The sequence below is a fragment of the Typopeltis vanoorti genome, chromosome 7, assembly GCF_054136105.1.
Source record: "Typopeltis vanoorti isolate ZY-2024b chromosome 7, IOZ_Tvanoo_1.0, whole genome shotgun sequence".
Lineage (NCBI taxonomy): Eukaryota > Metazoa > Arthropoda > Arachnida > Uropygi > Thelyphonidae > Typopeltis > Typopeltis vanoorti.
Window position 1 is genome coordinate 3829410 of NC_143555.1, and position 12296 is coordinate 3841705.

The 12296-nt window shown below is 34.6% G+C and overlaps 1 protein-coding gene across 1 annotated transcript in view; it reads left to right on the top strand.

Annotated features, from left to right (window-relative positions):
* The window catches only part of Lamtor3 (Late endosomal/lysosomal adaptor, MAPK and MTOR activator 3), an 82632-nt gene that overhangs the window by 69513 nt on the left and 823 nt on the right, over positions 1-12296 (top strand). The gene's annotated exons all lie outside the window — the stretch shown is intronic.

A 12296-nucleotide genomic window follows, 5' to 3' on the forward strand; every position in this document is an offset into this window, starting at 1 on the left:
TGAAAGCTTGAATGAGGAAGCCCCCAATTGCTCACCTGAAGCGCTGACGAATAATGCCACCTATCACTTTCGGATGGCGTTTCCAGTCATGCTTTCCTATGTGAATATGGTTGATTTTGATGTTCTCTACCTCCCCTCAAAGTTCGTTATGTGGAATTTTGAACCACCCTATATATATATATGTGTGTGTGTGTATGAACTTTTTTTTTTCTCTCTCTCTATATATTTTTTTTCCTCCTTGTATTTGATGCCTGTATGTTATTTGTTTTTTAATGCCAGTTTAACTTTAAGCTGGCATCAAGGATGACCAACATTCATTACATTTCATGAATTTCGTATGTATTGCCAACCCCCTTCCTAAAAATATCTATAATAATTTACAGTCTTTATGAAAATGATTTTCTCCTTTACTGCTACCATTTGTAATGGAAAATGTTCATTCGTTAATTACTTTCTTTTACTCTTTGGTGGTATTTCAGTAATGATGGTAATTACATGTGTGAACAGAGGTAATCCAATGCTGGAATAATTAAAATACTTGAGACTTATTAGATTATATTACTCTTAAGAGTAACATCATTTGCATAAAGAAATAAATCCACTGCAAGTCTCCAAGATTCCCTGATTAAATTTGATAACTTCTCTAATAAATTTCACATGAAAAATCAACAATAGACAGAAAATGAAAACATCAACTGAATAATGGGAAACCTATAGAACAAATAAAAAATTTCAGCTATTCAGACAGTTTTTAGTGATGACATATTACATAGAGAAATTAACAACAGAATTAGAGCTGTGTTAGGGAATCAACTGAATAAAATTATTCTTACTAAATAGTTTAAGGCAATTACAACTTACAATAGAATATACATTAAAATAAATTTTAATACACTTCTAATATTTTGGCAACGTCATGCTGCCATTTTCACAGGAACTTAAAAACAAGGCATGTGCACTCAAGCACAACACAGTAAATGAGGACGAAGCAGGAAGCTATTCATTCTCCTAAAAGTCCTGATGGTGTGCCCTAGCTGGCAATGTTGGTATTCCTGGCTGATTGGGCTGAAGGTTTTCTGATGTAGGTTGTCTTATGGTCACTTCTTGGCTTGTAGAAGTCACTAACACACCTTCACACATAAAAAACTCGGCCAACTTCAAAGCCAACATAGAAAACCTTGCACTCAAACACACTGACGTAATGTCAGTTTTGATGTCTCCTCCTTATTCACAAATGTCTCACTCAAAAAATCGTTAGAGCTAAATCAAACTAAGTTTCCTCCCGATATCACAGCCCTATTTCAGTTCACAATGAACTCAGGCTATTTTGTTTTGCAAGGAAAATTCTGCAAACAAATAGAAGGGACAGCCATGGGTTTTCCATTCTCCCCACCCTTGGCCAACTTTTATATGGAGGCTTTTGAAAAGAAAGCCTTAAACTCTGCCCCACAAAAACCACCATATGGCTTCGCTATGTTGATGCTGTGTTTGCTATTTGGCCACGTGGCTCCGATGCACTCCTCTCTTTCCTAACACACTTAAACAACCCACACCCCAGAATCGAGTTCATCCTGGAAGAGGAAAAAAAACAACTACCTTCCTTTCTTAGACACGCTAGTCATCCGCCAGCCTGATGGAACCTTGGTTTTTTCAGTTTATAGAAATCCCACCCATACAGGCAGATACATTCACTAACAATCCCCCCCCCCCCTCACAACAATATGGAGTCATTAAGACACTACACAACAGGGCTAAACTTATCTATTCAAACGACAATGCCCTAACCACAGAACTAAACCACTTTCTCAGCCAATGGCTACCCCCTAAAAAAAATCCCAAAAATATTGAAACCAATAAACCACAACCCCTCCCCCCCCCTTCACAACAAGGATTACTCTAAATCCATCACTATTCCCTGTATCCAAGGCACCTTGGAAAAAATTACAAAAATCCTAAAAAGACATGACTTAACTTCTTGTTACAGACCATATAAAAAATTGGCATCCTTATCTGCTCCACTAAAGACCAACCTTCTCCCCCCCCCCTCCAGACCTACCTGGTGTATACCAGGTCCCTTGCAGCTGTAAGCTGTCCTACTTTGGCCAAACAGGCAGGACAGCTAAAATCAAAATTTCAGAACACAAGGACTACATCCGGTTTCAACAATACAGCCACTCTGGTCTTGCAGACCATGCGCTGGATATCTCCCCATAGAATACGGTGGAAGAAAGCCACGATAATACACCGTAGTAAATTCAAATACGAAAGGTTATTCATGGAATCAGCCTCAGCCCTAAGAAACAATCCAAACCTCAACAAATTTGGTTGCATGAGACTGCCCCAAATTTGTGAAACCTACATCAGAAGACCTTCAGCCCAATCGGCCAAGAATACCAATATTGCCTGCTAGGGGACACCGTCAGGACTTTTAGGAGAAAGAATAGCTTCCTGCTTCATCCTCATTTACTGTGTTGTGCTTGCGTGCATGTGTCTTGTTTTTAAGTTCCTGTGAAAATGGCAGCGTGACATTGCCGAAATATTGGAAGCGTATTAAAATTTATTTTAATGTATATTCTATTGTACGTTGTAATTTCCTTGAACCATTTAGTAAGCATGTATAACCAACGTCTAAGCATTTCCATGAGAACAAAATTATATGGAATGACAAAGTAGTTGGACACTAAACTGTATACAAGAGTGTTCAAAGTAATTTTAACTTATATCTGAGAGCTGTGCTAAAAATAAAACACGTGATCCAAGAATGGAGACCACATATATGAGAGTTCTGAGAAAAATTGGGGAAGTAAACAGAGGGCATCAATGTAGAATCATATTAAAAATGATATTAGAAAGGAACTTGGCATTGTTAGAATTCAGGAATGTGTGAACAGAGCTAACCTAAGATGGTATAGTCACTTAAACAGAATGGAAGAGGAAAGGTTAGTAAAACAGGTGTTTGTTTATATAATAGCAAGAAAAGGATCCAAAAGATGACCAAGATCTAGGTTGATTGATTTTGGTCATTTTCTTGCTAGACCAAAATATAACATCTGACAGTATTATTCCTGATAAATAATTTGGAGTAAAATTGCCAATCAAAAGTTAGTAATGAGGTAAACTTTCATGTATTGCTATCATGAAAGTTTACCTCATGATAGCAATACATGAAAGTTTATCATGGAAGTTTACCCAGAGTACACATAATCATGAATTTGGTATGTATTGCTAACTGCTTTCCTGAAAACATCTCTGATAATTTACAGTCTCTAAAATAAGAGTCTTCTCCTTTAATACTGCCATTTGTAATGGAAAATGTTCATTAATTACTTACTTTACACTTGTGGTATATAATTAATGATAGTAATTACAAACTATCAAATAAATTTAAAATTTATTTGATAGTATGGCATAATCAGTGTTGTCTTTAGGGAACAGAGCAAAGACCTTATCATATAAACTAGTACAAAACTAGGGAAAACTACGGTTATATTCCTATTGTATGCGTACAGGTAACTCTCGTATAACGCGGGCATTAGGTTCCACAGAAATGCCACATTATATAAATCATGTTATGCGAGACTTAGATCACATAGAAAAAGTTGGGTTATGTTCCAAAATCGTTTTTTTTTTTTTTTAAATTATATAAACAACAATGATATATCCAACAAAAATATATTTTTATTTAATTCACGTAATTCATGCAAGTTAAGAAAATATAAACTATGAAACAAATACATAGTATAAAATTATAAAAATTACAAAATGTACGTAAACTTCATTGCACATAATGCATAAATGTTTTAGGCAAAATAAAGTGCATATTTTAATTGTCATCAGTCTTCAAAAATAACATTTCGTATATGTTCTTTGTTTACGAGTGGCCAGATGTCGTCATTGCTTGAAATTTGTATAATATAAATTTGTATAATATAAATACTAATATAAATTTGCATAATTCTCACTGCATACTTCGGCTGGTTTAGTTATCAAGAAGTAAGTAATAAGACCTTGCTTACTATGATTGATGCTGCAATTTTTTATTAAGTTCATAATATGGAGCTAAACAAATATCCAATTGTCTCGTGAATTTTCCAGAATGCTCCATTAAGGGATTATTATCTGTAAAATAACTTCCTAACTTTCTTTCCATGTCCAATCCTTCTGCTAATTTCTTTAAACTGAATTCTTTAACAAATTCATCACATCAGAATCTTCAGCAGAACTTTCCCTCCATTTGGTTCGACGTCACCTATTAACTGTACCAGTTCCTCCTAATTTAAATCTATATCCTCATCAATTAATTCACTAATTTTGTTTTCATCCATATCGCAAAAGCCCTCTAAGTGGCCATTACTATAAAAATAAAATTTTTACATAAGAAAAGCATCACATATTGTGTATAATTCACCAGAAAATAAAGTGCTCAGCTTGAGATTAACACACTTATGATTTTTAATGTGCTTTCCTGGCAGAAAACGCATTTTCTGGGTAAACAATTAATGTACGTGCATGCTAAAGGGTATTTCACTAATATAAATTTGCTACTTATGACTACATGTGCGATAAGAGTTGACGCAAATTTAACAAAGATAAAATTTGATTTTTAAGTCACGCGGTGAAAAATATAAGAGAAGATAAAGGGTAACTATAATTTGTTGACCGTGTTATATTGAAATCGCATTGTATAAGTACCACGTTGAACAAGGGTTACTACAATTTGCAAAACACATAAGTACTGCATTACACGAGTTACCTGTATTTGTTTTTTTAAGGTAATATCCAGACCATTATATTGTCAAGATTAACATAAAATTGCTTTCCTCAAGTTCTTGCAATAAAATTGCACACCTATGTTTATTCAGATTTGTTATGTTCTCAGTTCAATTGAATGTGCACTTCTTTAGTGATTTTTAGTTTTCTTCCATCTAGCTTTTGTGCAGGATATTCAGAGCATAGTTATTGAGACCTTTTTTTTTATTATTCATGTTTCTATCTTCTCATTTTTGCTAATATACAAGAATTGCCATAATATATATATATATATATATCATAAGGAATGCTGTAGGCAATTGGGAATGCTAGTTGGAACATTTTTTTAAAACAAAGCAAATAAATATTTTTTTCCCCCTTAAACTAGACATATTTGCAAGTTTTTGTACTGGGTTGGCTGTCTTGTGGTTCTGTTTTATCATCATCACATGTTTCAGGGATTTAGGCCTCCGTATGGCCTGTTCTGGCCTCGTTGAATTGTGAATCTCTTTAGAGGATGTTCCTGGTTTTCTTTTTTGCTAATGGTATTGTAATGTAATACTTGTTTTGGTAATCTTTCTGGTTTTATAACATAGGAAAAGTGGATATTAAATCCAACATTATTTCAAAGTCGCATGTTCGTAGAAACTATAATAGTTTCATAAGTTAACCTGAGAGCTTACAAGAATACAATCCTCAGCATCCCAAGTTGCCTTAGTATGAACTACTTAAAAGACTTTCCGTTTTCATTCTTTCAACATGTTCCATCCATTTATTTTATATTTCTTTATTTTTTCTATTACTGATTCCTAGTTTAGTTCTATCATAATTTCTTTTGTGATTGAATAGAATATACTTTGCAGTTTTTCTCATAAACTTAATGTCAGCTGTTATTAATCTTTATCTTTTTGTTTTATTGCCCAGATTTCATTTCTATACAAAAAGACTGGTAGGGCTAATGTATTGTATACTTTTAATGTAGTTTATTTTTTAACTAGATTAGATTTATATACAAGGGTTGTTTTTTTAAATATTTCACAATTTTTAGGTTTATATCTTTTTCATATGTAATTATATTTAGGTAGTTAAATGAATTCACCTGTTCTAAAGTCTTGTTATCTATTATTATTTTTGTTCTTATTGGATTTTGTCCTTTGTCCACACAGTTAGCCTAGTGGCTTTGCGCTTCGCAACCATATGCCTGGGGAAGGAGTGTCCCAGGTTCAATTCCCGTTGTAGACGTGAGGAATTTGAGGATCTTACTCAGGCATAGCCAAGTTAGCCGGTCTTGGGCATGGGCAGTAGGGTTTTTTTCCGCTAGTTTATCTGGCGTTTTTCATCCTGCAAGCAGGCAAACCGGCCCCATGAACATATGCCTCTACAGTCAAAAATATATACCCCCCCCCCCCCCCAGCAGCAGACCAGGTGACAGGTCGGTTGGAAGTAGTACTAACAAGAAGTCGCATCTAAGTAACACGCGGACCCTGCATAGGAAGCGGGAATAACGCGTAGTGAAAGAAGAAGATTGGATTTTGTCCTTTAAAGGCCATTGTTTTTTATTGTTCTGTTGGATATTATCATTCCATAATATTTGGCTGATCAGAAAAAAAAGGAGAGCATTTAAGTTTACAGTAGGAGAAACTTTAATCCCTTGATGGGATTTTTTTTATTTCATTTAAATAAATATTAAAAAGAGTTGCTGAAAGGGGACATCCTTGTTGGACCCCTTGATTTATCTCTCTCAGATATGAAAGTTCATAATTTAATCTTATTTGTATTTCATTATTTTCTTATATACTTATGATAGCTTTTAGAATATTATTTGATATTTGTCTTTCTTTTAACTTTATCAAATGCTTTTTCAAAGTCAATAAATGTAATATGTATTTCTAAATTGTATTCTCTTTTCTCTGTTTTCAATTTTAGGCAAAAGGCCAGGTCTATACATGATCGTCCTTTTCTAAATTTATTTTGTACTTCTAAAATAAAACCTTTGGATATTTTATTAGTTTGTTATTTAAAATTCTGCTATATATTTTATATCGGGAATTTAGAATACTTATACTTCTATAGTTTTTAGGATCATCTCTATTACCTTTTTTAAAAAATAGGGATCATCATTGCTTTTTTCCATTCTATTGCTGGGTTGCTTGTTGAATAGATTTTATATAAAAATAATAAGAGTCTTTCTGTGAACCTTATTCATTCATATTTATATAATTCTGAACTTATCTTCTTCAGGTGATTTTACATTTCTTGTTTCTTTCGAGATGATTTTTAATTCTTCTTTAGTTTCTTCTGCTGTTTCATTTTCATTGAATGTTTGCCAGTATCTTTTTTTTTTAAAATATTTGTCTGTCCACAATTCTGTACAGAAATTTAGAAATTCCTCTAATTTCAATTCATTGTTTAATTTTATGCTTTCTCTGGTATCTGTACTTAAATGTTTCAAAATCTTATGTACGTTGGGTCTTATTCTATATAAGTCGTGTTCTAAATTAGAAATAAAATGCTAGCAAGAAGAACAGCGAAGTAGTGAACAAGAATGTATTCTCCACTAAACTAATATTCCTTTAAAGTGCATTCCTTTAAAGAGGATATTGAAAATAATTTGTCATGTTATACTATCATTTTATATTGTAGTTTAAGCCAATAAGAATAAAATTTTGTCAGTTAAATCCCAAATTGTCAGCCCATCCTTGTTCATTCAGTATCTAGATAGATACCTAACAGGGTACACCGTGAAAAAGTTAGGATTGGACTTATGTCGGAAGCCCTGGTCTGTTCTCTGCATTCCTTAAAAGGCTATGTGGAAGTCTCATCTCAGTTAAACAGCTTTCACCCTATTTATAGCCATTTAAATGGGAATCTTAATTTTAACTACTTATATCCACTGGGACATATATTTTGATGTCTTTTTATTCATGATAAAGTAATCTAATATTGATTTTTGTTCTCTTGCTACCCAAGTATATTTATGTATGTCTTTAGGTTTATAGAAAGAATTCATTATTTTAAGATTATTATAAACTACAAAGTCAATCAATTTTATACCATTTCTGTTTAGAATATATTCTCAATATATTCCTATATTATTATTAATTTTCATTTTTCCAGTTCTTGCATTTAAATCTCCTGCTAATATTACACAATCATTTTTATTTATTTTATTATATATATTTTGTAATTGATTATAAAGTTCAATATTATCATCTTCTCTTTCTTCTTCTGGGGCATATAAACCAATTCTTGTTAAATAACCTATGTCTATTTTTATTTAGCTTCTGTTATTCGTTCATTCTATAGTTAGTAACATGTTAACTGTTTTTAAAGGAATTATGAATCTTAAATCATAATACCTACTTGTGCTCTTTGGTCTTTGTTGACTCCACTATATATTACATTAAAATTTTCAGTTCTCATGGTTCTTCCTTTTTTGTTTCAGTGATTACTGATATTTGAAAATCTCTTTTGTTTAATATTAAATCTAATTCTATTTCTTTATATGCTATTCCTCTTATGTTCCAGTTTTTCCATGAGAATTATATTTTGTTCTTTCCATTTTCATTTTAGGCAAATGAAATTTGCCTAAATTGAAACATTTTACATTCCAGGGTCATTTTCATAGATTCATTTCAAATATCTTTCTCTGTTGGCTTAAAAGTAATTTAGTGTTCTCCATGTCAGGTTACTAGCCTGGTAATAGATAGTCCAGTAGTAGGGCTGCTACCTTAAGGTTTCTGAACTTGTCTGCTTCCTAATTTAAACTCATAGGAGGAATAGGGTGTATTGAAGGAAAAAGAGGAGATTTTAGAGGGGACATAAATATAGACCAGAAATGGAAAGACCCTATAGCCCTCAAGTAATCTGATAGTATAAGGGTCATAAAATAAGAACAGTTGGCTGATAAGGCCTTATAAGAGAGGTTAAAGTGAGTGAGTCTTCCTCGTAGTGGTAGAAGAGGATAGCTCCAGCTGTTGGGAGCATGGGATTGCCACTTCCCTTACAATCAAGATGATTGCCCCTAAAGCCATTGTTGGTCCACGAGTTCTTATTCAATATATTTTTGTTGGTCCACCACACCATATCTGGTGGCTTCCCCTATATGCCACCTAGGGGATGCACTCTCAAGAGGTACAGGGTCTCTGTTGGGTTCTGTTTTATAATTCCAGAAAATAAATAAAGTAGTGTTTTTTGTTTAATGTTGTGCTTGACTTTTAATTATGTGATGATTGAAAACCTATAGCACAAATAGTGCTGCATGTGAGCAAGTAATGAAGAGAACAATGTTTTTCTTGAACAGCTGAAGGTTGTAACATTCTTATGATTAACTGGTAACTAGTTTACGGAATTAACAATGCATATAAAGTGTATTAATTAAAGGTAACTTTAATAAATAACTTTTAACATCAAAAGAGGAGTGAGACAAGGATGTGTGCTCTCACCACTCCTGTTCAACATATATGCAGAGGTAATCTTTAAAAAAGCATTGGAAGAATGTTCAGAGGGAATCACAATAAATGGAAAGATTGTTAACAACCTTCGATATGCAGATGACACCGTGCTAATTGCAGAAAATATTATGGATCTCCAAAAACTCATTGACAGAGTATACATAGAAAGCCAAAGAATGGGAATAAATATAAACATCAACAAGACAAAATACATGATCATCAGCAAACATCCAGCCTCATCAATGAAACTGACACTCAATGGGAAAAATATTGATCAAGTGTCAAGATATAAATATCTTGGTTGCTGGCTTAATGAACGGTGGGATCCAGAAATAGATATAAAGACAAGGATTGAAGTTGCACAGCAGTCCTTCATGAAAATGAGAACATTATTCTGCAATAAAGACCTAAACATGGAAGTCAGATGCCGAATGCTGAAATGCTACGTGTGGTCTATTCTACTCTATGGAGTTGAAACATGGACATTGAAGGCAACAACCATCAAGAAAATTGAAGCCTTTGAGATGTGGCTATACAGAAGAATGTTAAAGATATCATGGACAGAAAAAATTACCAATGAAGATGTCTTAAAATCCATTGGCAAAGCTAAACATCTTGTACAAATAATCAAGAAACGAAAAACATATCTTGGCCACATCATGAGAAACAGCAAATACCAACTTCTACAAACTATTTTGATAGGAAGAATTGGTGGCAAAGGAACTAGAGGAAGAAAAAGAATATCATGGTTTGACAACATCAAGACGTGGACAGGAAAGAGCAGTGCACAACTGCTCAGATTAGCACAAGAGCGCAGTTTGTTCGCCAAGATGGTCGCTGACCTTCAATAGAAGATAGCACAATAAGAAGAAGAATAAATAACTTCTATATTTCGGCAACGTCACGTTGCCATCTTCAGGAACATAAAGATATGGTATGTGCATGCAGGCACTAACAAAAGCAAATGAGGAAGAAAGCAAGAAACTAATATTGTTCCTAAAGTCCTAATGGTGCCCTCTGCTGGCTAATTTGGTTTTCTTGGCAGTTGGGCTGAAGTTCTCAAAATGTAAGTCTACCAAATTTGGGGTAGTTTCATGCACCCAAATTTGTTGAGGTTAGGAAGATTAGATTAGAACTCTCTACAGACTCCTTAAGAAAGTCACTTCTTGGCCTGTGGAAGTCATGAACAAACTAAAACCTTATAACTCTAGATCCCCCTGATTATATGGACTCCCAAAAATACATAAACAAAATGTGCCATTACGTCCCATAGTGGATGGCATTGATTCCCCCACATATAAATTAGCCAAACATTTAGCCAAAACGCTCACACACTATACTGGCAACACACCATCACACATAAAAAAACTCAGCCCACTTTAAAGCCAGTATAGAAAACCTCTCACTCCAACACACTGACATAATGGTCAGTTTTGACGTCTCCTCCCTATTCACTAATGTCCCACTCAAAGAAATCCTAGAGCTCATCCAAGCCAAGTTTTCTCCCGATATCTCAGCCCTATTTCAGTTCACAATGAACTCAGGCTATTTCGTTTGGCAAGGAAAGTTCTACAAACAGATTGAGGGGACAGCCATGGGGTCACCACTTTCCCCACCCTTGGCCAATTTCTTTATGGAGACCTTTGAAGAGAAAGCCTTAAACTCCGCCCCACAAAAACCCACTATTTGGCTTCGTTACGTGGATGATGTGTTCGCTACTTGGCCACATGGCTCGGACTCACTCCACTCCTTCCTAACACCCTTAAACAACCAACACCCCAGAGTCCAGTTCACCTTAGAAAAAGAGGAAAACAACACCCTCCCCTTCCTAGACACTTTAATCACCCGCAGCTTGATGGATCTTTGGTTTTCTCTGTTTACAGAAAACCCGCCCATACTGGCAGATACATTCATCAGCAATTTCCCCCCCCCCCATAACAATATGGGGTTATAAAAACGCTATATAACAGGCAAAATTAATCTGCTCAGATGACAAGGCCCTAACTACTGAACTAAACCACATCCACAACACTTTCTTAGCCAATAGCTATAACCCCAAAAAAATCCAAAAAATACTAAAACCAATAAACCACAACCCCTCTCACCCCCTCCACAATAAAGATTACACCAAATCTATCACCATCCCCTACATCCAGGGCACCTCTGAGAAAACCAATATCCTCAGAAAATATACAAAAAGTTGGCATCCCTTATCCGCTCTACCAAAGACCAACCACTTCCCTTAGATCTACCTGGTGTATACCAGGTCCCTTGCAGCTGCAAATTGTCCTACTTTGGCCAAACAGGCAGAACAACAAACATCAGGATTTCAGAACACAACGACTACATCCGGTTTCACCAGTACAGCCGCTCTGGGCTGGCAGACCATGCCTTAGATACCCACCATAGAATCCGTTGGAAGAAAACAAAAATAATACACCGCAGCAAGTTTAAATACGAAAGATTATTCAAGGAATCATCAGCAGCTCTAAAAAACGTTCCTAACCTCAACAAATTTGGGTGCATGAAACTACCCCAAATTTGGGAGACTTACATTTTGAGAACTTCAGCCCAATTGCCAAGAAAACCAAATTAGCCCGCCGAGGGCACCATTAGGACTTTAGGAACAATATTAGTTTCTTGCTTTCTTCCTCATTTGCTTTTGTTAGTGCCTGCGTGCACATACCATATCTTTATGTTCCTGAAGATGGCAACGTGACATTGCCGAAATATAGAAGTTATTTATTAAAGTTACCTTTAATTAATATACTTTATATGCGTTGTTAATTCCATAAACTAATTACCAGTTATGTATGACCAACATGTAAGCCTTGCCACTAGAAATAGAAATGATTAGTAGCTGCCAGTCATTGCTAGCAACTTCTATGTGGATAAATGAAACTAGTTTGGTAGGAAAGTGCCCATAGAAATACATATAGAAAACACATAGGATATAACAGTACGTATTTAAAATATATACTTATTAAAAAAAAAAAGTTTTGAGTGAATGTCTGAGATGAGTGACTTAAGTAAACCAGATTGGGCTGATTTAGGATTTTTTGCAGATAACAGCTCTACAGGTGAGAAGTAGTG